Source organism: Hyperolius riggenbachi, chromosome 12 (genome assembly GCF_040937935.1).
Source record: "Hyperolius riggenbachi isolate aHypRig1 chromosome 12, aHypRig1.pri, whole genome shotgun sequence".
Taxonomy (NCBI): domain Eukaryota; kingdom Metazoa; phylum Chordata; class Amphibia; order Anura; family Hyperoliidae; genus Hyperolius; species Hyperolius riggenbachi.
Genome location: NC_090657.1, coordinates 29,513,637 through 29,539,206, shown reverse-complemented (window position 1 = coordinate 29,539,206; position 25,570 = coordinate 29,513,637). Strand labels below are relative to the sequence as shown.

General features: G+C 44.1%; 1 long non-coding RNA gene across 7 annotated transcripts in view; it reads right to left on the bottom strand.

Annotated features, from left to right (window-relative positions):
* The window catches only part of LOC137542335 (uncharacterized), a 437,024-nt gene that overhangs the window by 182,424 nt on the left and 229,030 nt on the right, over positions 1–25,570 (bottom strand). For 5 of the 7 annotated variants that reach the window (XR_011025404.1, XR_011025403.1, XR_011025401.1 and 2 more), the window contains one exon: positions 24,808–24,920. This is a non-coding gene — a long non-coding RNA (uncharacterized lncRNA). Of the gene's footprint in view, positions 1–8,946; positions 9,493–24,807; positions 24,921–25,570 lie in introns of those variants that run through there. The other 2 variants (XR_011025406.1, XR_011025402.1) reach the window with 2 other exon arrangements.

Sequence of the window (25,570 nt, the reverse complement as noted above, 5' to 3'; positions counted from 1 at the left end):
TAACGGAATACCTTGGGGTGTCTTCTTTCTAAAATGGGGTCACTTGTGGGGTTCCTATACTGCCCTGGCATTTTAGGGGCCCTAAACCGCGAGGAGTAGTCTAGAAACCAAATGCCTCAAAATGACCTGTAAAATCCTAAAGGTACTCATAGGACTTTGGGCCCCTTAGCACACCTAGGCTGCAAAAAAATGTCACATGTGGTATTACTCAGGAGAAGTAGTAAATTTGTGTTTTGGGGTGTATTTTTACACATACCCATGCTGGGTGGGAGAAATATCTCTGTAAATGGACAATTGTGTGTAAAAAACAAAATCGAAATATTCTCATTTACAGAGATATTTCTCCCACACAGCTTGGGTGTGTGTAAAAATACACCCCAAAGCACATTATACTATTTCTCTAGAGTACGGCGATACCACGTGTGTGACACTTTTTTGCAGCCTACCTGCGCTAAGGGGCCCTAAGTCCAATGAGCACCTTTAGGCTTTACAGGGGTGCTTACAATTTAGCACCCCCTAAAATGCCAGGACAGTAAACACACCCCACAAATGACCCCATCTTGGAAAGTAGACACCCCAAAGTATTTAGAGAGGGGCATGGTGAGTCCGTGGCAGATTTCATTTTTTTTTGTCACAAAGTGTCATTTTCCGCTAACTTGTGACAAAAAATAAAATCTTCTATGAACTCACCATGCCTCTCAGTGAATACTTTGGGATGTCTTCTTTTTTAAAATGGGGTCATTTGGGGGGTATTTATACTATCCTGGAATTCTAGCACCTCATGAAACATGACAGGTGCTCAGAATAGATGCTTCAAAATGGGAAATTCACTTTTGGCACCATAGTTTGTAAACGCTATAACTTTTACCCAAACCAATAAATATACACTTATTGGATTTTTGTAGCACAATAAATTTGGACAAAAATGATATAGAAATTTTACTTCTACGCCTCCTGAAGAAGCCGGCAGAGTCCGGCGAAATCGATCGAGGACGCCGTCCTCCACCATGATGGTGCCACCTCCGCTCTCCCATGCCGCATAACCTGAGCCCCCGGCTCTCCTCTCCACACAACCACTTTCCTCGGCTTGGCTGAACCTGCATGGAGTCTCTCCAGGCCTTGCTCCACTAGAAACTGCCGGAGCCTCACACCGGAGGATACAGTAAGAGCCCACTGGGCACAGGCTTTGCTAAAATTATTCAGCTGCAACTGCTTGCTTGCACAGAGACGCTGCCTATGCTGCTCACATATGAACTATTGCTCTATGCATTTTACATGACTGACTGACCTGCATCTGTTGTGCTTGTCATCACAAGTAATGCTATGTTGCATTGATTCATGCTGAACTGTTGCTTTATGTGCTTTGACAAGCCTTTTGACTGGTGGATCTGCATATACCGCACTGTGCTCCTACGTTGACACTACTGCAGTGGTTCTTAAGCTTGTTGAGATACTGAGAACTTTGTTTGCCTTGGCAGGTGGCTTGTGTGCATGGACTGTGCTGAATGCAAAACCCCATATGTTGTGGAGAAATCACTCATCTATTTTTGAGGAAGATATCTGGGAGTAATGATCCAAGCGGAATTCTCATAGATTAACAAAAAAAACCCTCCTTGCGACCCTCTCAGAGTCATCTCAAGACCAATGAACTTGGTCAATCATATTCTATTTTTGTAATCACTGGGACGGATTGGATTGCCTCACTTCTTGATTAGAGGCTGCGCAGCCACAGTACTTGTTCATGTGCACATGATCCATAAGAGCATTTAGTGGTTAGGAGTGGGAGGTTCTCGGGGTTCTGGGAGGAGTGGGCTTGGTGGATGTGGGGGATTGGTTACTATGGTGGAATTTTATTCCTGATGTTTTAATAATGAGCAAGTGTTAAATAAAGTTTTGTATTTTTTTGAATAAGATTTGTTTGTACTCAATCAGGTTGCACCCCTCCTTTATTCTATCTCACAGTTTGTTTAATTATTTTACTTTATTTGAAAAATGTCAGCACAGAAAGTAAAAAAAAATCATTTTTTTGACAAAATTCATGTCTTTTTTGATGAATATAATAAAAACTAAAAATCCCAGCAGCAATCAAATAGCACCAAAAGAAAGCTGTATTAGTGACAAGAAAAGGAGGTAAAATTCATTTAAGTGGTAGGTTGTATGATCGAGCAATAAACCGTTAAAGCTGCAGTGGTCTGAATGGGAAAAAAGTGTCTGGTCCTTAAAGGATACCGCAACTGAAATGTGACATAATGAGATAGACATGTGTATGTACAGTGCCTAGCACACAGATAACTATGCTGTGTTCCTTTTTTTATTTTTCTGCCTGAAAGAGTTAAATATCAGGTATGTAAGTGGCTGACTCAGTCCTGACTCAGACAGGAAGTGACTACAGTGTGACCCTCACTGATAAGAAATTCCAACTATAAAACACTTTCCTAGCAGAAAATGGCTTCTGAGAGCAAGAAAGAGGTAAAAAAGGGGAATTTCTTATCAGTGAGGGTCACACTGTAGTCACTTCCTGTCTGAGTCAGGACTGAGTCAGCCACTTACATACATGATATTTAACTCTTTCAGGCAGAGAAAGAAAAAAAGGAACACAGCATAGTTATCTGTGTGCTAGGCACCGTACATACACATGTCTATCTCATTATGTCACATTTCATTTGGGATATCCTTTAAAGGGAACCAGAGATACACGTTTTACACAAAATAAACATATCAGTCGATAGCTTGTAAAGAATAAATGCTCTACCTGATAATTTCGCCACTCTGGTGTGCCTTTTTTTAGTGTTTTTTATCCATTATTGCTCCAGGAAAAATCCAATATGGCCGCCAGCTCATATCCCTTCTGCTTCCGGGTTATGAGTTGTTCTGGATGTGCAGTCTAGGTTATATGAGAAAGGCTGCTGCAGCCTTTCATCTGTGTGCTTTCATTTTGGTATGATGTGCAGCTGCCTGTAGGAAGTGTCTCTCATAGGAATTAAACTGCAGTCATCATCAGTATCTATGCAGACTGAGTGCACACAGAGCACACAGATCATATTGCAGCCACAGTTGTCTGTTTCAGAGCTTCTCTCTCAGCAGAAGCAGCCCCTCCCATGTCATCAGAGCTCTCAGTATGCAAAGCAGCAAAGCTGAGCCAGGAGGGGGCAGGCTTTGGCTTGAAAAGACTCCACAGAAGAGTGACTCAGCTATAATGATTCCAGGTCAAACCTAGACTGAAGGCTCAGTCGGGGATTGTTATCACAGCTGATAACAGACTAATTAAGCAGATAAGAATGAAACTAAAAGCAGGGTAGGTGTTTATTGTCATGTTCCCACTGATAAATGTAGTAAAATACATGAGGGTGCTTCGTCTCTGGTTCTCTTTAAGGGGTGAAAGTCCTTAAGTAGTTAATGCTGCTTTGTGAATCAACCCCTTTGTCATTTAATGTCACAGAGAGCCCTTTCACACTATGTGCATTGGCATATGTTTTTGTGACTTGCTGCAAATTTTAACAATTACATTTTCCGAGACCCGGAAGTGGAGGTCTCAGCCCAGCTCTCGGTGCAACTTTTACCAGATACAGATAAGTTCCTAATACACCCTACCAGCCACGGTCCTAATGGCAGTCCTCAGCCACTCATCTATCCAGGCCTCTCCTGGATAACCAGTGCTGGAGTTAAGCTCCCTCCAGAACCTCAGCAACTTCTCTGCTGCACACAGACTTGGCAGCCTCTCTGCTCCACATTCCTTCAGGAGCCTCCTTGCTCCACACACAGCCCACTGCGTGATGAGAGCTGCAGCCTCTTATGCAACAACAGGTGAGCTAATTAACTCTCTCAATGCAGGAGTCAGACTTGGACTTGGAGGAGTGGCTTGTAAGGCCCGCCCTTCTAATACACACTGATCCTGGATCCCAAACAAATCTAGATGACAGTGGAGTTGCTAACTTGTAAAAACCACCATCATTATACAGGACCTTTTTCACCAAACATAGACCAGAACCAAGTAGACATCTGCTTTGAACCTTACAGCTCATTATCCCTGGAGATCGTTAGAGGGAAGCCCTCCCTGGTGTCTGATCCTCCCCTTCGGCTTCACTCACCTCTTTACCCTTCCAGTGTCCACTCCGCACGTCCTGTGCTCCGTGTCTTCTGTTCTACTTTGTTGTCTGCTCACCTGTTCCTCCTGCATTCAATGTTCCTTCCGGATTTCAACTGACAACTCTGTCTGCTCGCTTCGAGACTACCAGTCTCCGCTTTTCACCACCACTCTTTGCGCACCTCTCAGCTGGCTCTTACCACCCCCACCGCTCTGGAAGAGACTTCAAGACTTGGCCGGGGCCATCCTGTTATTTTGCATTCTGGCTGGTCAAAGTTCAAAGATGTTGGTAAGCTGAAGTTGTGTTCGCATGTTGGCTGCATGAGTTGGCCACTTTTGCACATTGGCTGGCCAGGCTTCAGGCTCTGGCCATAACACACATATCAGCAACCTTAGGCAATGACAAATGTGGAAGGACAGCAATTTTCAACATTCATTGGTCTCTAAAACATCGATATGTAATATTTAAAAATCAATATAGTTTAGTTAACATAATCAGTACCGGTATTTATGGTTTTTGATGAGACAGTTACCATTAGTATCTCATTCATCAAATCATTAGTATGTGTGCGCCTTTGGCCACAAAAAGTCTAGAAATGGCCTTGCCCAGCACTTAACCTGCCTCCTATTGTTCTCTATGTTTGGAGAGTGTGGGTATGTGACATGGGCACCCTGTGGACAGCTGGTGAGATGCTCAGAGCAACAGTGCACTCAGCAAAGATAGTAGCGAACTCACCTCTAAGTTAAAGTATAGGCTTGGGGGTTGGGGGTTAGAGGTTGAGAATAAACATTGGTTGAACAAGTGGGGTGAGAAAACAAAAAGCCCAATATAGCGTGTAAACCTCTCTCATTTTTAAAGATTATGCAGGAGAACAGAGGAGCCAAAAGGATAAAAGGAAGCTAAATGAGCTTAAAAACCAAATTCTTGGTAAATAGAGGAGGTAGTGGTGGACTTGCCTCCTCCAAGCAGACACACAACTACTGTAGTAAAGACAGTCAATATATTTTATTTATGAACTCCAAATATGCAACACGTTTCGCAGGTTTGATCCCGCTTCATCAGGCAATAACAACGGAGCAATAGCATATGTGGTCAGTAGAAGAGCCAGGCACCTCCTACCTCCTCTATTTACCAAGAATTTGGTTTTTAAGCTCATTTAGCTTCCTTTTATCCTTTTGGCGCCTCTGTTCTCCTGCATAATATTGAGTCCACCCTGGGTGGAGGGTTGAACCCCTTTTTCTCATCTACAGAGAGCGACTTCTTATTCCTGAGTGGGATCAGGAAAATCTCCCCACCTGTCTTTACAGTGATTGCCTATAGGTAACCCTGGTTTGTGAGTATTAATATTTACTCTATCTAGTAATAATTTACCAGTACATAATACACTATTGGGGCTCTGGGTGTTCCTTGTTTTTATCTCATCTTTAAAGAGACTCTGTAACAAAATTTTCAGCCTTATTTCTTCTATCCTTTAAAGAGGAGCTGTTAGGTATAAGGTCTCAGAGAAAATAAACACATATATCAGTAGCTAAATATAGGCTGTACTTACATTACATATGCATTTTTCACTGTCCACGTTTGGATTTCACAGAATTTTTATATAGTATATGCAGAAAATGATGCTCCTGACAGCTCATGGCAGGTTCCATGTTTGTCTGTCTCCTATGAAGCCAAATGTGTCATCATGTCCTCCCTGCTTCCTGATCACAGAAAAGCTCGTACTGAATAACACTAGTGTGCAGTGAATATTAATTAGCCATGTGGCTAGGAACAATAGCGGACTCCTGCAGTGTACTCTGCTGGGAGATTTATCAGTGCTGTGCACTGGACTGAGTTACATGCTATTGTTACTTGACCCTGTAACTTCTCATTAGCAGCCGAGGGGAGAGCCCCAGAATGCTTTGCAGTATGGTATGCGGCTTGCGTCTTCTTAAGAGCTTGGGAATAACAGCTTTGCTGATAAGCACACATCAAATGTAAGAGAGATTTTTATCTTCAGTAATGCCTTTTTGGCTTCCTTCTAAACTGTTTAACACAGGAGAATAGAGGTTGAAATTAGCTTTTGTAGCCTGACAGTTACTCTTTAAGTTCCTATTGCTGTTCTAATGTGGTCTGTCTTACTGCAGCCTTTCCTAGTAGTACAGTGTCTGTATTATCTCTGTTATATAATCTAATCGTCATTCCTTTGTCAGCTTTGTCGGCTCAGGCAGGAATGTGCTGCTTTACTGTGATAGGTAGAAGTTATACACACCCTTTCCATGCCCCCTCCAGACTCTAAGAGTCACAGACTGAGCTTCTCTCAGCCTATCCCATGCTGGTTAGCAGCCATGTTTTTTGTTTGTAAACACTGCCTAAAACTGGCAATTACAAGCCAGGATTGCAGCAGGGAGTGGCAAAAACAGCACAGAGGGGCCCAGGAGAACATAATGAATAGAATGGTATGCTTTTTATTGTAAGAATTTTAAAGTACAGAATGGCCTCAATTCACTAAGATCTTGCTGGAGATAATAAAGCAAGAGAAAACTTACCTCCACACAGTGAGAGAGTTATCTTATCTCTTCATTCCTCAAGTTACCTCCTCTGTAGTTAATTTACCTCCTCTGTAGTTATTTTCACACGCAGTTAATTAACCATTTAATGGCAATGTATCGTATTAAAACGTCATGCTTTTGCCTGTTAATGGCAACATGACGTTTTAATACGTCGCGCGTTCCCGCCACCGCTCCGCTCGTGTGCGCGCCGCTACCGCCGCCATTACCGTCGGGATCCCGTGCTGAGTGATTGGGGAAGAGGACCGAGCAGTCCTCTACCCAATCGCACTGCCTGTAGTGAATGGACGCGACCGCAAACAGCGGCCGTGTTCATTCATAAAAACAGGAAATGTTACAGTTTAATAAAGAGTAAAAAAAAAAAAAAGTGATCACTTCCTATACGGGAGAGTGTTCACTAGCGCCATCTTGTGGCCAAAAAGTATATTACACATATATATACACAAGTACATACACACTATTAATAAAATAACACTTCCAACTCTCCCCCCCCAAAAAAAATAACACTTGTAAATAAAAATCAGCTTAAAATAAATAAAATAAATAAATAGTTGCTTTAGGGACTCAGATTTTTTTAATCGATATTTTATGGGGGAAAATTAATTTTAATTTATTATATAGGGGCTGGTAATTATGGCCAGAACAAAAAAAACAAAACAGAAAAATAACATCTATATTTCAAAATAATATACTGTCGCCATACATTGTGATAGGGACATAATTTAAACGGTTTAATAATCGGGACAACTGGGCAAATAAACGGTGTTTGTTTTAACCACATGAGAATGTTTAATTTTAAAACTATAATGGCTGAAAACGGAGAAATAATTATTTTTTTCATTTTTTTTGTTTTTTTCCCATTAAAACGCATTTAGGATAAAAAAATTCTTAGCAAAATGTACTACCCACAGAAAGCCTAATTGGTGGTGAAAAAAACGAGGTATAGATCATTTTCTTGTGATAAGTAGTAATAAAGTTATTAGGGAATAAAAGGGAGGAGCACTGACAAGTAAAAATTGCTCTGGTCCGTTAGAGTAAAAACCCTTGGGGGTGAACTGGTTAACAGCCTGTCTTTAACTCTGGAGTTATTTTAAGGATTGGAGAGCTAACTTAAAGACAGAAGAGTTAACTTTAGGTTTACCTGAGGTAAAATGTTTCCTGAATAAGACAAGCCTCATCACCATGGTAACAACTCTAGAAATGTTATTAAAGACAGGAGATAAGCTTAGTGAATTGAGGCCATTGGCCTCAATTCACTAAGATCATGCTGGAGATAATAAGGCAAGAGAAAACTTACCTCCACACAGTGAGCGAGTTATCTTATCTCTTCATTCTTTAAGTTACCTCCTCTGTAGTTAATTAACCTCCTCTGTAGTTAATTTACCTCCTCTGTAGTTATTTTCACAGGCGGTTAATAAACAACCTGTCTTTAACTCTGGAGTTATTTTAAGGATTGAAGAGTTAACTTAAAGACAGAAGAGTTAACTGTAGGTTTGCCTGAGGTAAAATGTTTCCCGAATATGACATGCCTCATCACCATGGTGATAACTATAGAAACGTTACTAAAGACAGGAGATAAGCTTAGTGAATTGAGGCCATTGTCTTTAAATTCTACAAACCATATTTCAATACATACCTACCAAAGATGGGTTACCTCAAAGGCAACTAATGTATAAGCAGGTAGAGAAAACAACCTGACCTCATTTGGGTTAAGAACTCGCTCTCTGTAGAATTCGGGGGGGGGGGGGGGGGGGGGGAAAGGGTAACACCTCTCCAGCAAATTTGGTCAATAAAATGCAAAGGAATATAGGTCAAGAGAGGCACCAACAAGATAAAATACACTGAAAAAAAAAAAAGTAAAAAAGGAGGAAGTGATGGACGTATCTCAAAAAAATTAAGGTACTACATTTTTAAAAACAGCTATACTTTAGACTGAAAACACTAACACATTTCACGGGTATTTCCTGCTTCTTCAGGGAAAAATGTGGGTGTCTCTGTGACACAGTATGCAGGCTCATTAAACATATTGCAGTTGGAGTGTTTTATATCTAAATGAAAGCAGTTTTAACAAAAATTCACTACCTGTCTCAAATACTCAGAGGTAAATCCACCGCTATTTCCTATCTTTCTAACTTGTGCCAACAAGATAAAACACACACAAAACTTCTGTTGAATGACTTTTTTTTCATGGGAATAAACATTGTTTTTATACAAACTGTTTAAAGGAGAGCTTCATCCATAAGGTAAAAGATAAGCGCTGTCCTCCACAGAACAATTCCTAACAGGCAGATTCGTTCATTTTGATCTATTCTATTTGACATTCGCTAAGTTTCAGTTAATTGTAGTTGGCATGCTGAGAGACGGCTGACATCACCAGAGAACATATATTGATCATGTGGCGGTGCAAGGGATGGATGCATAGTTTTCTATCACATCAAGCAGTAGAAATCTTTTGCAGGGCAAGGCTTTGATCAAGTTGCCAATAAAACGTGAAACAGTTTTGTGGGTGCTCTGCTGTGTGATAGATTGATCCTTCCCGATTAGTGAAACAGATGCTATAGGCAGAAAAGGCTACAAAAACGTACAATTTTTAATGTCTACTTTTTAAGAGGCACAGAAAAAGAATATGATGTGCTGTAACCACAGCAACCACAACAGTCTTTGTGCGTGACCTCATTTCTCCAACAGTCCGGGGATGCGGCTTTCAACTCGTATGCTATCAAGACAATGTGTGCTGTAATTTATCTGCATGTTGTTCATAAACTCACAAGATGGGGAAGTATTCCTCAGTCTCGTCTGGCCTTTAGTTTGGGGGCAAGGCAGACAGCATACATCAACTGGCATCTTCCTCTTGAAAACTACACTTAAAAAGAGGAACTCCAGTGAAAATAATGTAATAAAAAAGTGCTTCATTTTTACAATAATTATGTATAAATGATTTAGTCAGTGTTTGCTCATTGTAAAATATTTTCTCTCCCTGATTTACATTCTGACATTTATCACATGGTGACATTTTTACTACTGGCAGGTGATGTCAGTGGAAGTAGCTGATGCTTGCTTTTTTGGAAGTTGTCAACAGCTGTAAACCGCTATTTCCCACAATGCAACGAGGTTCACAGACAGGAAACTGGTCCTCACAGTTTCCTGTGGGAGGGGTTTCCCCACAATATCAGCCATACAGAGCCCCCTAATGATCCGTTTGTGAAAAGGAATAGATTTCTTATGGGAAAGGGAGTATCAGCTACTGATTGGGATGAAGTTCAATTCTTGGTCACGGTTTCTCTTCAACTCACTTTAACAAAGAGAGAGATGAAAACAGTATTGTTTACAGAAACAAAAATCAGAGAAGTGCAATAGGCATCTATTTTCAGGGCCCAGAGCCTGCTACCATCAATACCCCCCCCCCCCCCCAATTCTGTCCAACACCCTGACTAGGGATCAATGGTTTACAGGAGGAAAAGCCTGTTTTTCCTCTTGCAAACAATTGATCCCTAGTCGCGGGATCTAGGGTTTGTGGCAGCGGGCCTTGTGTGTGTTTTCTCTCAGCTGACAGATTATTGTATTTCCTGTCAGTGCAGTGATTCCCTCAGTAGTGAAGTAGCGGAGCAGTGTTCATCTTCCTTTCTGCTCTGCTGTAATCAGAGACCTTTTGCTCAGCTACCAAAAGGCAACAATAAGCTGATAAGAAAAGTGTAACCCATTACCCTCCATATGGGGCCCAAGTACTGTATAGGTTCTTTTCAGCAAGCATCTTCTTTTCTGTTTCATCATTACAACAGTTAGCCTGTCTTCTGTTTACCTATTAACATAGTCTGCAAGCAGCAAAGATAACGACCTGCAGGGTCACATTGGATCTGTAGAGCAAAAGGATCAGCACACTCAGTAGTATGCTGCAAAACTTTAGGCGCTTTTAATACAAAAAAAGTTTCCATAAATACACTTCGTGTTCAACAACGACCACTTTGGGTGTCTTTGGTGCCAATCTACTGCAAGCTGCTGGTTCTTGTTGAACACGAAGTGTATTTATGGAATTTTTTTTTGTATTTAAAGAGCTTAAAGTTTTGCAACATACTACTGAGTGTGCTGATCCGTTTGCTATACAAATTGTCGATTGCCACCTGGTGCTCTGGTGGCTGGATCGTTGCACCTTACATACAACTAGGGGAGTGCGGCCAAATACTACTACTTTGCTGGCTCACGGTGAATCAACATGAACAAATTAAAAGGCAGGTATCAATCATTTCTTGAGCCATCTTCTGTTTAACTTTTACATGTATGACGGTTCCTCTGCAGTAGGATCACTTGAACACAAACTTTATCTTTAGCACTGAAGCACCTATGTGTATGCTAACTTTATGTTCTTTCTTATAAAAGTCTTAATTGCTTAGGGTCTGCTTAAGAATTGCAGACACAGGAAGCTCCCAACGACGGCAGCAGGAGCGAGGACGCGTGCGGCCCGGGCCAAAACAGAAAGTCAGCCGCGGCGGGGACCAGAGGATCGTTTTGTCCTAGTGTGGGCACAAGACGCCTGCGGCGGTCCGCTAGAAGCCCCAGGTAAGTTTACTCTCTCCCCCTCCCAGTACTCCTTTAAATTCTATGCGTGGAAACTAAATGATAAACTGCACAGCATGTCTGCATACAAAAAAACAACAGGTTTGTTCAAAAGACTTGTACACACCTTCCACCCTTCGTGATAGTAGGTCAGATTGATCCACTAGCTGGATCTGGCAAACAACCTGATATCAGTTGGTCATCCAGTTGTTTGCCAGCCGTACACACACCCAACTTATCTTCCAACAGAAAAGTTTGGTAGATAGTTAGACAGATTGTTGGTAGGTGTGTATAAGCCTTATGCTGGGGATACACGGTACGTTTCTGTACCGTGTATTGTACGTTTCTGTACCGTGTATCGACCAGCTGATCCGGCCAGCTGATAATATTCAGCTGGCCCGATCATGCCGCTCGACCCCCGCCCGCTCGATTCCCGCCGGTGGACAATGGCAGGGAATCTAGCGCTAATAAGGAAGCGCCGGCGGGGCCAAGCGGCAATCGATCCACGGGGACGCGGCGGGCACGCGGCAGGGGTCCATCCGGCGGCTAATCGGCCGCTGGATCGACCTGTGTATGCCCAGCATTAAAGTGGTCTGAAACTCCGACATAACATTCAATAAAAATATGTTTTCCTACTTTTTATTACTCATACAGTTATCATATTTGCTTTTGTGCATATGTAATATTGTCTGTTTACAAATTACAAGTTTCCAAAGTGTAGTGTATCGTGCCCTAATAGCTGTCATTGCATTTTATTCAAACAGCTTTTTATTATATATTAAAATCTTTTAATGAGCTATTCTGAATTGTGTGTGTGTCTGAATCACAGAGAGCTCCTTTTAACTTGTTACACTGTGTTTACACACATTGTAACAACATTGGAATGTAAACAAAGATACTGTTATCTCCAGTTTGGATGCGGATTTGAAGCTGAATAGCAGGGCAAAATGCTTCGTTTAACTATTTCAGTGATGTTCTGCTGAGAAAAAAATTCTGGGATAGGAGCTTTCAAGCTGTGAGGAAGCTTTTAGAGCAAAGTAGAAATGCTGGCTTTCAGACCACTTTAAGAGGGCTTTAGTGCCCCCTTGGTGGTACGTGTAAACCTATGCCCTGTGAAGATTAACATGGGAAGCTGAAGGGTACTTATCACTGGTGTATGAAGAGAGCCTTCTCTGGCCACAGGCTGCGTGACCCACTCTGAGTTCTATATATGAAAAGCAGCAAAGCTATTAATCAAGTATCTTGAAGCAGTGTTATGTCTCTTGCATAGTCCATAATTAGGAAGCATCATGCTAGCTAGTGTTGGAGGCTGCAATCAGTTTTGCAGCACTTAACATTCAGCAGCAGGGTGTCTACAGAGTGATTTAAATAAACCTACAGAGGAAAGGATGAATATTATTAACACTCTACCATCTGATCTGGGAATTATGCTTTAAATCCCACTTGCATCATTGAAAACACATAAGTGCAAATAGATGACGCTGGCTCTTGTAAAATTAGACTGGCATGTGTAAGGATGATCCACCACTTACGTAAAGGCCACATTCATCTAACAAAGTTTATAGTGGAAAAATAGATTTTTTTTTTCTCCCCTGATTTTTTTCATTTAGGTAAATTAAACATTATGCTGCTGCAATTATGAATGTTATCTGCTAATTGTCCATATGGTGAACCTTGGCACATATGCATCCTGCTGAGTAGTGGGATCTCTTCCGCTGCTCGTAATGCCTACCGCATCCGGATTAAAGCAGGATTCTGTCCACGCGGCTTTTTAGCTTTGTATGGAATGGGGAAGGATTAACCCTTGCACACATGCTAGATTGTTCGTGGATGAGGCGGCCGGACGAGGCCACGTCTGCTGAGAATTTAGCATGTGGGTGGCATCCCCCAATCCTCCTCGATGCATCGCTGCGTGTCAAAATTCCTCCTTCTTGCATCATCCCTCCTCCCTTTTTTAAAAAAACCCACTAGCCCATGTAAGCCTATGGCAGAGTTCTAACTGCCACGTTTGCAGTTAGCGTTACCCGCAAACGCATAACATGCAGCGTTTTGCCGGCAAATCGCTATTAGAGATCGCAATTAGTATGCATAGCACTGCTAATCGCGATCGCTCCCAAAAAGCTGCAGTGTCCAGTGATTTTTCTGCGTTCATTGCGGAAAAATCACTTTCGCAAAACGCTAGCGGTAATCACCGCCGTTTTGTGGTTTTAGGTGTGAATGGGGCCTTAGTCAGAGGGATATGGAGGCTGCCATATTTATCTCCTTTTAAACAATGCAAATTGCCTGCTTGCCCCCTGACCTAATACTAATGTCTGTTCCTTTTTCTCAAGAGGCAAGAATCCAGGGCCCATATGCAATTCACATGAGGCAAGAATCCAGGGCTTATATGCAATTCACATGAGGCAAGAATCCAGGGCCCATATGCAATTCACTTTTTCACTTGAGTTATCTCCTAGGAGAGAATTTTCATCTTCTCTTTACACAAAATTTTTTGCACTTTACAATTGAAAAAGTACCAAAGCATTGATGAAAAAGTAGAATCAAAATTTATTTTGAGTATTTTCTTGCTTGTTGGTGGCTTAACATGCATTTTATGACAGGTTGTGAAAACACCACCCAGGTGAAAAAAAATCAGGAGAAAAAGTTAATTGCATATGGGCCCATTTGCAATTGCATTTTTCTCCTAGGAGATATTTTCACATTCTCTTTAAAATAACTTTTCAGCACTTTATAATTGAAAAAGTTGTAAAAAAAAAAAAAAAAAAAAGTACTTTTAAAAATTATTGTTAGTATTGTTTTGCTTTCTGGTGGTTTAAAAGGCATTTTATGACATGGAGTTAAAATGTCACCTAAGAGAAAATTCAACAGAAAGTGTGAATTGCATATGGGCCCCGGTGTCATTTTTCACCCAAGTTTTCTCCAAGGTGATCTTTTAAAATGCATTTTAAGCAACCAGCAAGCACTAAATACTCAAAATAATTTTCACTTTTTTTCACCTAGCTTGTTGGTACCTTTTTCAATTGCAAAGTGCTGAAAAATTATTTTAAATAGAAGATGAAAAAAATATTTCTCAAGAGAAAACTCAGGAGAAAGTTAGTTGCAAATGTGCCCAGGACTCTCAATGACAGTTTCGCTGAAGACAAATTGCAATCAGAACAGCCCAGAAGTCATTGATATCTAAGGGCTTGTTTCCACTGTTGCGACGCGATTTCGGCCGCATTCCGTCGCTTGTAAAAACGCATGCGGATGCGTTTCCACATGCGTTTTTACCCGCGATTTCGCCTGCGATTTCGCATGGCAGGGTGCCATGCGAAATTAACCATGACACTGCCAGGGCTAAATAAAATTGAAAAAGGTGCGAAATCGCACGCGAAATTGCGGGTAAAAACGCATGTAACAAACGCATGCGTTTTTACTATTAAATACATTAGCGGCGATTCGCACGGATTCCCGACGCAGGCGAAATCGTTGGCTCTTTTGTGCGTTTTTTTCACGCTGAAAAAAACGCACCTCAACAACGCTACAGTGGAAACAGGCCCATCCACTTGTATTACATGTGCGGATCTGCATGCGTTGGACGCATGCAGATTCGCGATAGTGGAAACGAGCCCTAATAGGAAGCCATACAAATCCAGTATGGCTGAGAAAAGGAAGTAGATAAAACATCCTATAGCTCACGTTTTGCCTACAGGCCCAGATTTACATCACAGGAGCCTATAGGCACATATATCCTGGCAGCCTAGAGCTTAGGTTCTCAATGTGTGGTACGCGTACCCCAGGGGGTACTTCTGATGGTTCCAGGGGGTACTCGGGCTTGATATGCTTAACCAAGAATAACAAATTTAGAGTTTTAGAAAATTATAAATCTAATGTAAAAACACCAAACTAGTGTTTTAGCTAGTTGAAAGCAATAGTAAATGTTTGGAAATTGTTTAGAACTACTACGATTAACCTCCTTGGCGGTATGAAAAATACCGCCAGGAGGGAGCGCAGCAGTTTTTAAAAAAAATTTTTTTTTTTTAATCATGTAGCGAGCCGAGGGCTCGCTACATGATAGCCGCTGCTGAGCGGCATCCCCCCGCCCGCTTCGATCGCCTTCGGCGATCTCAGATCAGGAAATCCCGTTCATAGAACGGGATTTCCTGGAGGGCTTCCCCCGTCGCCATGGCGACGGGGCGGGATGACGTCACCGACGTCACTGACGTCGGGACGTCATTGGGAGTCCCGGGCCACCCCTCGGCGCTGCCTGGCACTGATTGGCCAGGCAGCGCTGGGGTCTGGGGGGGGGGGGGGCGCGCCGCAGCAAATAGCGGCGATCGGGCGGGGGCCGGCGGCGATCAGAGTGCTGGCGCAGCTAGCAAAGTGCTAGCTGCGTCCAGCAAAAAAAAAATTATGAAAATCGGCCTAGTAGGGCCTGAGCGGCACCCTCCGGCGGCTTACCCCGTGTCCAGCACGGGGTTACCGCTAAGGAGGTTAAATATATCTTTGTCAAGGGGTACTTGTGATAATGTTTACTATGCTAGGGGGTACTTGGTGAGTATGGGGTTTCAAAAGGGGTACAATACCAATAAAATGTTGAGAAACTTCACCCTCCATGAACCTACAAATCCTGCAGGTATGCTGGTGGGCCCAGCTGTCACTTCTTCCTTACTTGGCTGTGATTAACAGCGGCGCTTGACACAGGCGCAGCAAGGGCGACCTCGAGGTCGTCCTCTGAACCATGCAGCGACAGCTGGGCAGCGGCGGAGAGCGGAGGTGACAGCGTGGGACAGTCGGCTGCGAGGTGCTGGAGAAAGCTCCAGGTGAGTAAAGCAGATTTTGGTAAAAAGCTCCTGATGATTCATTTAAAGGAAACCAGAGCCCACTTAAAAAAAAAAAGTTTTAAAGTTTTATACATACCTGGGGCTTCCTCCAGCCCCACCCACACGGAACACTCCCACACCGCCGGCCGCTGCCCGCAGCTCTGGTATGTGGCGGAGGATGGCGGCATGGGAGCAATCCTTGCAGGTGGGGCTGGAGGAAGCCCCAGGTATGTATTTTTTTCTTTAAGTGGTCTCTAGTACACTTTAAGGAAACCGGTTCAGGCTGTAATAAATGAGCGGATAGTATAAGTGGCTGCAGATATCTGTGAAACTGGAAGCACAAAAACGCCTGACAGTATTCAGAAAAAAAATATATAGAAAATTAGTCTTTCTTGCAACCAAACCTTGCATTTTACATCTAATTTCCCATTAACTGGAAAGCAGCAGGGGTTGCTAAGCAAGATAGGGCTACAGAGACTAATCCAGAGTAAAATGACATTAGCTGAATATTGAATAGAGAATGTCTTACATGTAGAGGGAGCTGAGAGAATGCATGATCTGATGTTAGCTGATGTGCTGAAACACTTCCTCTTCCTTAGATGTCAGAGTGATGAGTGTCCCTCTTCCTCCCAACAAGGGTTCAACTGCACTTATTCTCCCTTGATCATTAAACAATGTGCAACTGGTGTGCAGGATTAAAGAATATTTTGTGTGTGTTAAGATCTTAAAGGGAGAAACTGAGAAGGATGTGTATTTTTCCTTTTCAAAATAATACCAGTTACCTGACTCTCCTGCTGATCCTGTGTCTCTAATACTTTTAGCCACAGCCCCTGAACAAGCATGCAGATCAGGAGCTCTGACTGAAGTCAGACTGGATTAGCTGCATGCTTGTTTATGGTGTGATTCAGTCACTACTGCAGCCATAGAGATCAGCAGGATGCCAGGCAACTGGTATTGTTTAAAAGGAAACATCCACATGCCTCTCAGTTAAAGGTTTCCTTTAAAGAGAGTCTGAAGCGAGAATAAATCTCGCTTCAGACCTCATAGTTAGCAAGTGCATGTGTGCCCCTGCTAAAACGCAGCTATCCCGCGGCTTAACAGGGGTCCCTTCACCCCCAAATCCCCTCGGTGGAGCGGGGGAGCGCCTCCTGGCTGGGGCAGGGCTAACCGCCGCAGCCCTGCCTCACGCGCGTCTGTCAGCGCGTATCTCCGCCTCTCCCCTGCCCCTCTCAGTCTTCCTTCACTGAGAGGGGCGGGGGAGAGGCGGCGATGCGCCGCTGATAGACCCGACTGGAGGCAGGGCTGCAGCCGTTAGCCCTGCCTCCAGGAAGAGTAAATTCACGACTAAATTTACGAACAACGATTGCGGGGGTGGGCTTGGGGGTGAAGGGACCCCCGTTTAGCGGTGTGATAGCGGCGGTTTAGCAGGGGCACACTATCAGCTCTGAAGTGAGATTTATTCTCGCTTCAGAGTCTCTAACTCTGCTGTGACCAATATATGCCTGTGTCAGGCTTTAGGGTGAGTGCACAGGGTGCTGCAAACGTGGAAATAGCAGGTAGGGAACCTGCCATTTCCATCCGTTGTGTTACCTGTTCACTCACCCATCTGCTCGTCGCTGGTTCTTCGTCGCTTCTCCCACTGTTTGCGCCATCCTGCTCAGCCTGGGCACCAGGAAGCATTGGATCTTCCAGTTGGTTTGCAAAAAAAAAATGTGAATCCTGCCTAGCAACAGGGAGGATTCTCATTGGCGGACTATGAACCAATGAGAATGTTCCCAGCTGTAGGTGGATTCTCATTGGCTCATTTGCAAAACAATGGGGCACCTCAGGCTTCTGCTAGGCTCTGACCCCCTGCAGTGGATAGAACGGTGGCAGCACCAAATCTCCATGGGACAGGTGAGCAATTTTCATGCAGTAAGAGGCCGTGGGAAAGAGGAGGATTTCAATGGGCCAAGTGAGCCATTTTTGTGTGGTGGAAAGCCTAGTAGGAAGAGACACCGTCTGTTCCATAGGCTACCACTGCATCCGATGTTTGCTGCTTGCGGCGTGCTCGCAAGCCAGTCACGTAAAAATGCAGCAGGTCAAAACTTGACATATGCAGTCCCGTCTGTGTGTTCTTCGTTTGACAGTGTAAATGCATCCCATTACTAACATGGAATGCAGATACCCTTCCGTTGTGGATAATGTGGCATTTTTAGGCTCCGTGTGAACGGATCCTTATCCAGAGCAAGAGAAGATGTCCATTCACAAGTTCATTCCTATGCCTCTAATGGCGTTTCTTTCATTGCTCACACTGCTCACGTATATCACAGTAAAGGTCACAATACACTATAAGGTGTTTTCACAGATTAGCAATTAGGCCCTTACTCCGAAAATTATCTCCTGGGAGAAAGGTTAATTATGTTGTCTACAACGTAACTTCTAAGCACCTAAGAACTGAAAAAAAGTGTTAAAAAGTAGGAAATATGAAACTATTTTTTTTTTGATTGCTGGGGCTTAAAAGGTATTTTATTCATGAGGTTTGGAAACCTCTCCTGTGAAAAAAAACTCAAGAGAAAAGTTCGTAGAATAAGGGCCCGAGGTGTGATTCAAATACTGCTGGTAATATTACCATGTACAGGCAATATTATCGGCCATTAGTAACAGTAATATTGTCGTGTGCTGTTGTGTATGGCAATATTACCAGCAGCACGGGAATCAGGCCAAGGAGCGATTCATGAGTTCATGAGTGAGTCAACCCCACCAAAACTAACAAAAAAAAAAAACTCTTGAAATAGACAGTTGTTATTGTCCAGAACAGTGGCTTGTCCAGATGCCGTGATCACTAAGCTACATTTGTCACCATATGTACGTTAAAGCGGTATTGTCACCATAAAAATCAAATTTCAACAGCAACTGGTCTGAGTGTATTAAGTGATAAAGATGCTAATCCTGCATTCAAAACTTGCAAAAAAATTTCTGCTGTTATGGGTTGTAGTTATCACATACTTTAGGAGCACTGGTCCTAGTGCCAAACAGTGCCAAAGAGTTGAATGCTGGGAGTTCTTTTTATCTATAATATATTCCTCCTCTTCCATTTATTTCCCTGCCTAGCTCCTTATCTGAAACACCCTCTGATCACTTGTGTTTACAAGCAAGGCTGAGGTGACTCAGTGATTGGTAGAGATGTCGCGAACGGTTCGCCTGCGAACGGTTCCAGGCGAACTTTGGGGGTTCGCGTTCGCCTGCACAAGGCGAACTTTTGCGGAAGTTCGATTCGCCCCATAATGCTCTATTGAGCAAAACTTTGACTCTCCATATCACTGTCAGCAGACACATTATTGCCACACTGCTCGAGGACCCGCCCTCCCTCCCTCCCTCCTCCAAGCAAGGTCCTTATACCATATGACTCAGTTGTCTGCCTACACTAATTAGTTATGGGACAGCTGCTACACACTCTGCTAGGGAGATTTTAATTAGCCTCTTGTGGGTCCCTCCTCCCACCTCCTCCCTTCTCCCTCCTCCTTCCTCCCTCCTCCCTTCTCACTCCACCCTCCTCCCTCCACCTTCCACCCTCCTCCCTCCTCCTTCTACCCTTCTACCTATTCCCTCCTCCTTCTACCCTTCTACCTATTCCCTCCTCCCTCCTACTGGAGGGAGGAGGGTCTCATCTGCCAGGGAATTATACTATTTCAAAAACCAGTTTATTTCATACCATGGCTGGGAATCGAACCCAGATCTCACTGTGTTGTGGGCAAGTCACCCTAACGACTGTACCACAACAGTACTAAGTGAAGCTGGCCTAAAATTTACCATTTATGCTCAATGCATTAGAAACATTAGGTTGCTTAACCTTTTCGGGACCGGCCACCTACCCCCCCTTAAGGACCAGGCATTTTGCGCGGGAAGGGGGTGCGCACGTTTGGGGGGGTCAGGCGGCCGGATCCCGTGTGTGGCTGGCTAGAGTGGTGTCCCCCATGGTGGCCTGTGCCTCCCCCTTCTGCCCGCAGCCTTCACTTACCTTCCAGGCTCCAGCGATGAGCCGCACGGGACCCTCTTCTCCGGCCGGCATCTCCGTTCTGTCTGACGAGCAGTTCCGGGTCGCGGCTTGATGACGTCATCAAGCCGGGACCCGGCGCTGACGTCAGATGAAGCGGAGATGCCGGCCAGAGCGGAGGGGGGCGCCGATCGTCGCTGGAACGGCAGGGAGGTGAGTGGATCGTCTTCTTTCCCCCCTGCCGCCGCAGCTGTCAAACAGATCACTACGATCCGACGGCGATCGTAGTGATCGTGTGATCAGCAGCCATACGCGATGGCTGCTGATCACTCGGGGGAGATGTCGGCTGTCATATGACAGCTTAATCTCCCCCTCCGGGTGCGCACGATCGCGTCGGGAGCGGAAATTGCGGGCCGGCGTAGATCCTACGCCGCATCAGGCTAGAACAGCCACAAGTGCGGCGTAGGATCTCATGCACATGGTCCCGAAAAGGTTAAAGGGAACCTTAACTGAGAGTGATATGGATGTTTTCTGTAAACAATACCAGTTGCCTGGCAGTCCAGCTGATCTTTGTGACTGCAATAGTGGCTGAATCACACCCTGAAACAAACATGCAGCTAATCCAGTCTGACTTCAGTCAGAGCACCTGATCTGTATGCTTGTTCAGGGGCTGTGGCTAAAAGTATTAGAGACACAGGATCAGCAGGCGATTAAGGCAACTGGTATTATTTTAAAAGGAAAAATCCATATCCTTCTCCGTTTAGGTTCCCTTTAAGGATTTGTAGCATAAAAGCCAACTCACATTGGCTGGGATTTGAACCTGGGTCTCACTGTGTGGTGGGCAAGCACCCTAATGACTGTACCACAACAGTCCAAAGTGAAGCTGGCCTAAAATTTACCATTTATGCTCAATGCAATAGAAACATTAGGTTGCTTAAAGGGAATTGGCTGGGATTTGAACCCGGGTCTCACTGTGTGGTGGGAAAGCACCCTAATGAGGTGGGAGGTGGGAGGAGGGAGGAGGGAGGTGGGAGGAGGGAGGTGGGACCCACAAGAGGCTAATTAAAATCTCCCTAGCAGAGTGTGTAGCAGCTGTCCCATAACTAATTAGTGTAGGCAGACGCAGACAACTGAGTCAAATGGTATAAGGACCTTGCTTGGAGGAGGGAGGGTGGGCGGGTCCTCCAGCAGTGATGTGTATTTCATTTAATCATGTCTGCCTCCAGGTAATAGAACCCTCGAAACATGTATTCTATCATTTTTCCAGCTGTCAGAATTTTTTCTATTTTTCAAAGTTCGCCTCCCCATTGAAGTCTATTGCGGTTCGCGAACTTTTTCGCGAACCGAACCTTTCGCGGAGGTTCGCAAACAGGGTTCGCGAACCAAAAATCGGAGGTTCGCGACATCTCTAATGATTGGATGTGTAAATTAAAAAAAAAGACAGTGCAGTTGTTAGTATACACTTCAGTAGGAGTGTCTGAAGACTCTGGGAAAAGGGCAGCTAATGAATACACAATGAGCAAGAGAAGGGAGGGGGGATAAGAGACAGGGAGGATATGATGTCAGCATTAGCTTGGCAAGATGGCCACTGCCTAGAATATTATTTTCTGCTTTTCCTTTATAAAATTCACAGGAATCATTATGTGGATAGCACAATACATGTGTTATGTAAGTAGAAGTAGTATTTATCTACTTATATATGTGTTTTTTATTTCTAGGTTAGCATGGGTGTCGCTTGTTTTTTAAAGTACTTGGCAAATAAACCTTGGCACTTGCAACAGTAGATGCTTCAGTCTAGGTTTATGTGCCCAGATCACCACACTCCTGCAGTCACCAAGTGCTCAACAACACATTACGGTTACCATCACCGCATGGATCAAAGAGCAGTTGTATGTTTAAAAATGCAGGAAGATTTATTGAGGCAGGGGACACACTTGACTGTTTTTGTGCGCGTTTTCTGCACAGAAAAACTCATGTTAATCAATAGCCTAGTTCACACTTAATATGTTGTTCGCGCGCAGAAAAAAACTGACATTCTGCATCATGATTCTGCACATTTTGGCAGTTTACTCTATCAATTACATCAGCTGCTGTGAAAAAACGCACGCGTTTTCCTGCATAGAAACACACTTGGTGTGCAGGAAAAGTATGCAGAAAAATGCGCGCGGAAAACTGAAAGACAAGTGTGTTCCCTAAAGGATTTATGTAAATGATATGTATACGATATATTAATATATATCTAAACACATACAAATATCTCCTATGTTGCTGTCACTTACAGTTGCTAGTAGAAATCTGACAGAACGGACAGGTTTTTGACTCGCTCATCTCCTCATGGGGGATTCTCAGCACGGCCTTTATTCTCTATTAAGACACTCCCTGAAAAAATTAATACAAAGATGCAGGCCAGCCTCCCCGTTCACTGCACATTTCTTTGGCAGTTGGAACTGCCGTTCACTAAGTGCTTTTGAAAATGAAGAAAACCCTGATAATCCCTCATGAAGAGATGAACTAGTCCAAAACCTGTCGGTTCTGTCAGATTTCTACTACCTGCTGTAAGTGACAGCAGCATATTGATCTTGTATTGATCCACTGTTACCATTCTGTTCTGATACCTTGGCAAATACGCGACCATGGCCCGAAACGGTCGTTGGTTTTGGTGAACGGATGTTTGTCACAACGTGTGAGTAAACTGAGCTTAATTCTTCAATTGAGTGTGCGGATCCTCTAGATTGTTTTATGGTCCAGCCCCTCGGAAAGGTGTGTGACTCCTACTCTGCTACTGTGGAGTAGGAGCCTCTGGCAGCAGTACCAACACTAGAGTTTTACAGTCCAGTCTATATTAACGCCTATACTTTGCTTCCAGGTTGCTCTTTGGGAGCCCTTTGATTACAAATAAAGGCACTGGAAAGATTACCATAAGAGTTATGGGCTTTTGCAACCATGGCATGAACTTGGCTCAACCTTTAGGTAAGAATGCAATGCATCTGTATACTGCAGTGCATTCACATTGTGGTGGATGTACATAGGCCAGTAGTTTGCATTATTTGCAGGCTTACCACCATTTCTGAAAGGCTCATTTTGGAAAACAAGTAGGCAGAAAGCTGTAAGGCCTGAACGCAGTGTACTTCCTGATATAGGTGCAAAATGTACAGTATGACCGCAAACACGAAACTTACATCAAAGATCACGTTACAGATCAAGCTTTACATCAATGACTCAGTTTAACCACAATAAAACTAGTCTTACTTTATATGACAAAACGTTGTTGATACAAAATAAGGACTCCAATTAGATTGCCAGTATTGTTGGGTGTTTAACAGGTAGGTGGTATTAGAGTAATGGTGACTTTCCTACGGTTACCCTTTGAGGATGTGGGAAAGCTGGAGTTCTAGTTTCAAGGACAGTTCTAGCTACAACGGGGAACTTTGCCCCCCAACCCCCCCCCCCCCCTGATGTCCCCCTTCCAACCAAAACATCCCCAGGGCCCCTGAGCCAGCTGCGTGGCCCAATCCAGTCCCCCTAGCACACAATATCATTAGGTCTCCTTCATATGTCCCCTAAAAAGCATTCTTGGGGTTCCCATTACCCACCAGGCATGGTCGGAAGAGCCCATTTCCATTTCCGGGACAATTCCGCATACCGTCATACCGAAATTCTGCATACCGGCACATTCCGGCGGTATTCTGCATGTATTTTCCGTAATTTTTATCCGGACTTCCGTAATTTTCGAATGATTGTGTCTATGTTGTCTATTGTCAATAAAGTTGTTGTATATTACGGAAACGTGATTGAAAAGTGTACTTTCGTAAATTTCAGCCTTTTTTTCCGGAAATGCTGTTTTTTTATATGCGCACTGTTTGGGGGGTGGCGCCCAGGCGGAATTTCGCGTCCATGAGCTTGTTGTCATGATTGGTCAACTCATTCCGCATCTCCCGATTGGTCAATTCATTCCAATTCCGATTTTGCCGGAATTCCGCATTATTCCGCATTCCGGTTTGACGTTTCCGGATTCCGCGGAACAATGCGGAAACCCCAATTCCGGCGGAATTTCGGTATTTTAGCTTTCGCGGAATTCGGAAGCTCATGCCTGTTACCCACCTCATTTTCCTATACAGAGTAAACACAAAGCATCCCCACTCATGGGTCACCATAGCTGGAGGGGGCATCCTGGGGGGCCACCCAAAGGCTCAATTGCCCCCTTTGCCTCTATGGAAGCACCGACCCTGCCTAGTTTATCTGATTGACTGCTGTTTGCCCCGGTGACATTTTTTGAAGGGCGTCCACTCTAGCTGACATTTTAGTTCGGACTGAATTTGTGTCACTAAGAACTGAAACTACAAGTGTGGACGTAGTTTATGCTCCCAAATTCTGAATGTTAAAACAGTTCTTTGAGGGCTTAACGTCCAACACTGGACAGACCCAAGAGACTGTGGGGGCGTCTGTGTATATTCATTGTCCATTCCACCCTCATTGCAACTACTGTACTCCATAAAGCAAATCTCCTTATGAGAAATGACATAAATACCAGCACTCGAGTGCGCTGACCACTTAGCCAGTATACTGCAGATCATTACTTTACATAGGAAGGAGTAAACAGAGAGGACTTCCCTCATATTAAATTAACCATCCATCAAAATACAGTAGCATCAATAGTATTGAGTTGTATCCTGTTAACCCCCCACCACCACCACAACATCTTTACAACATGGTCAGATCTCCTGCTGGCCATCCAGGAGGTGGCGCATAAATCTTGTACATTGCCATGGGATTGTGCTGCACACAGGCACCGATCATTCATTCTGATGTAGTAAAAAAAAAAAAAAACTATTAAAGAGACTTGCCTTCCGCTATAATCTGCTGCAGTTAGCCCAAGTGCTGATGATTTCCACTAGTGACCATTCCGGCAGTACTCGCAGTGGTGAAGGCCAACTTCCTAGGCTGTTTGTGGGCTCTGCTGTGAGTAAAGAGGGAATATGGTTAAAATAACAATGACTAAAAGTATAAAACTGCTTATTTTTTTTACAATATTCATTTATAAATCATATACTCCTGGATTTTATCACAGTTTTCAACATCTTTAGTTTTGCCAGGTGTTGTCTATGCATAGCATTTTCAGTGAACAAACATTCTGCAAAGGGTAAGGCCCGGTTCACACTTGCGGTGGCCCTCCGGAATCGCCGTGCCGGAGCCGCACCGCCTGCAGAACGGACGGAACGGACGCACGGCATAGCAATTAAAGCCTATGCGTCCGTTCACATGGGTCCGTTCTGCAGAACCGGAGCCGGACCGGAGCCGGACCGGATCCGGACTCCGGCCTCCGTTCCAACATGCGCTATTTTTTCCTCCGGCTCCTCCGGCAGCCGTATCCGGGGCGGAGCCGGACTGCACCATCCGGCCAATACACACCAATGGGAACCGGAGGCCGCACAACACACTGGCTGAGAAATCCGGATGTTCTACCCCACTTCCTATGCGGATTATTGCGGCGATATTGGATGGGGACACATGGGGAAGCATTTTGGAGTGGAGCAGCACAGCTGGATCCGGATCCGGAGATGTTGGCAGCATGTCGCAGGTGGAGGTGAGTGCTAAGCAGCAGAGGGC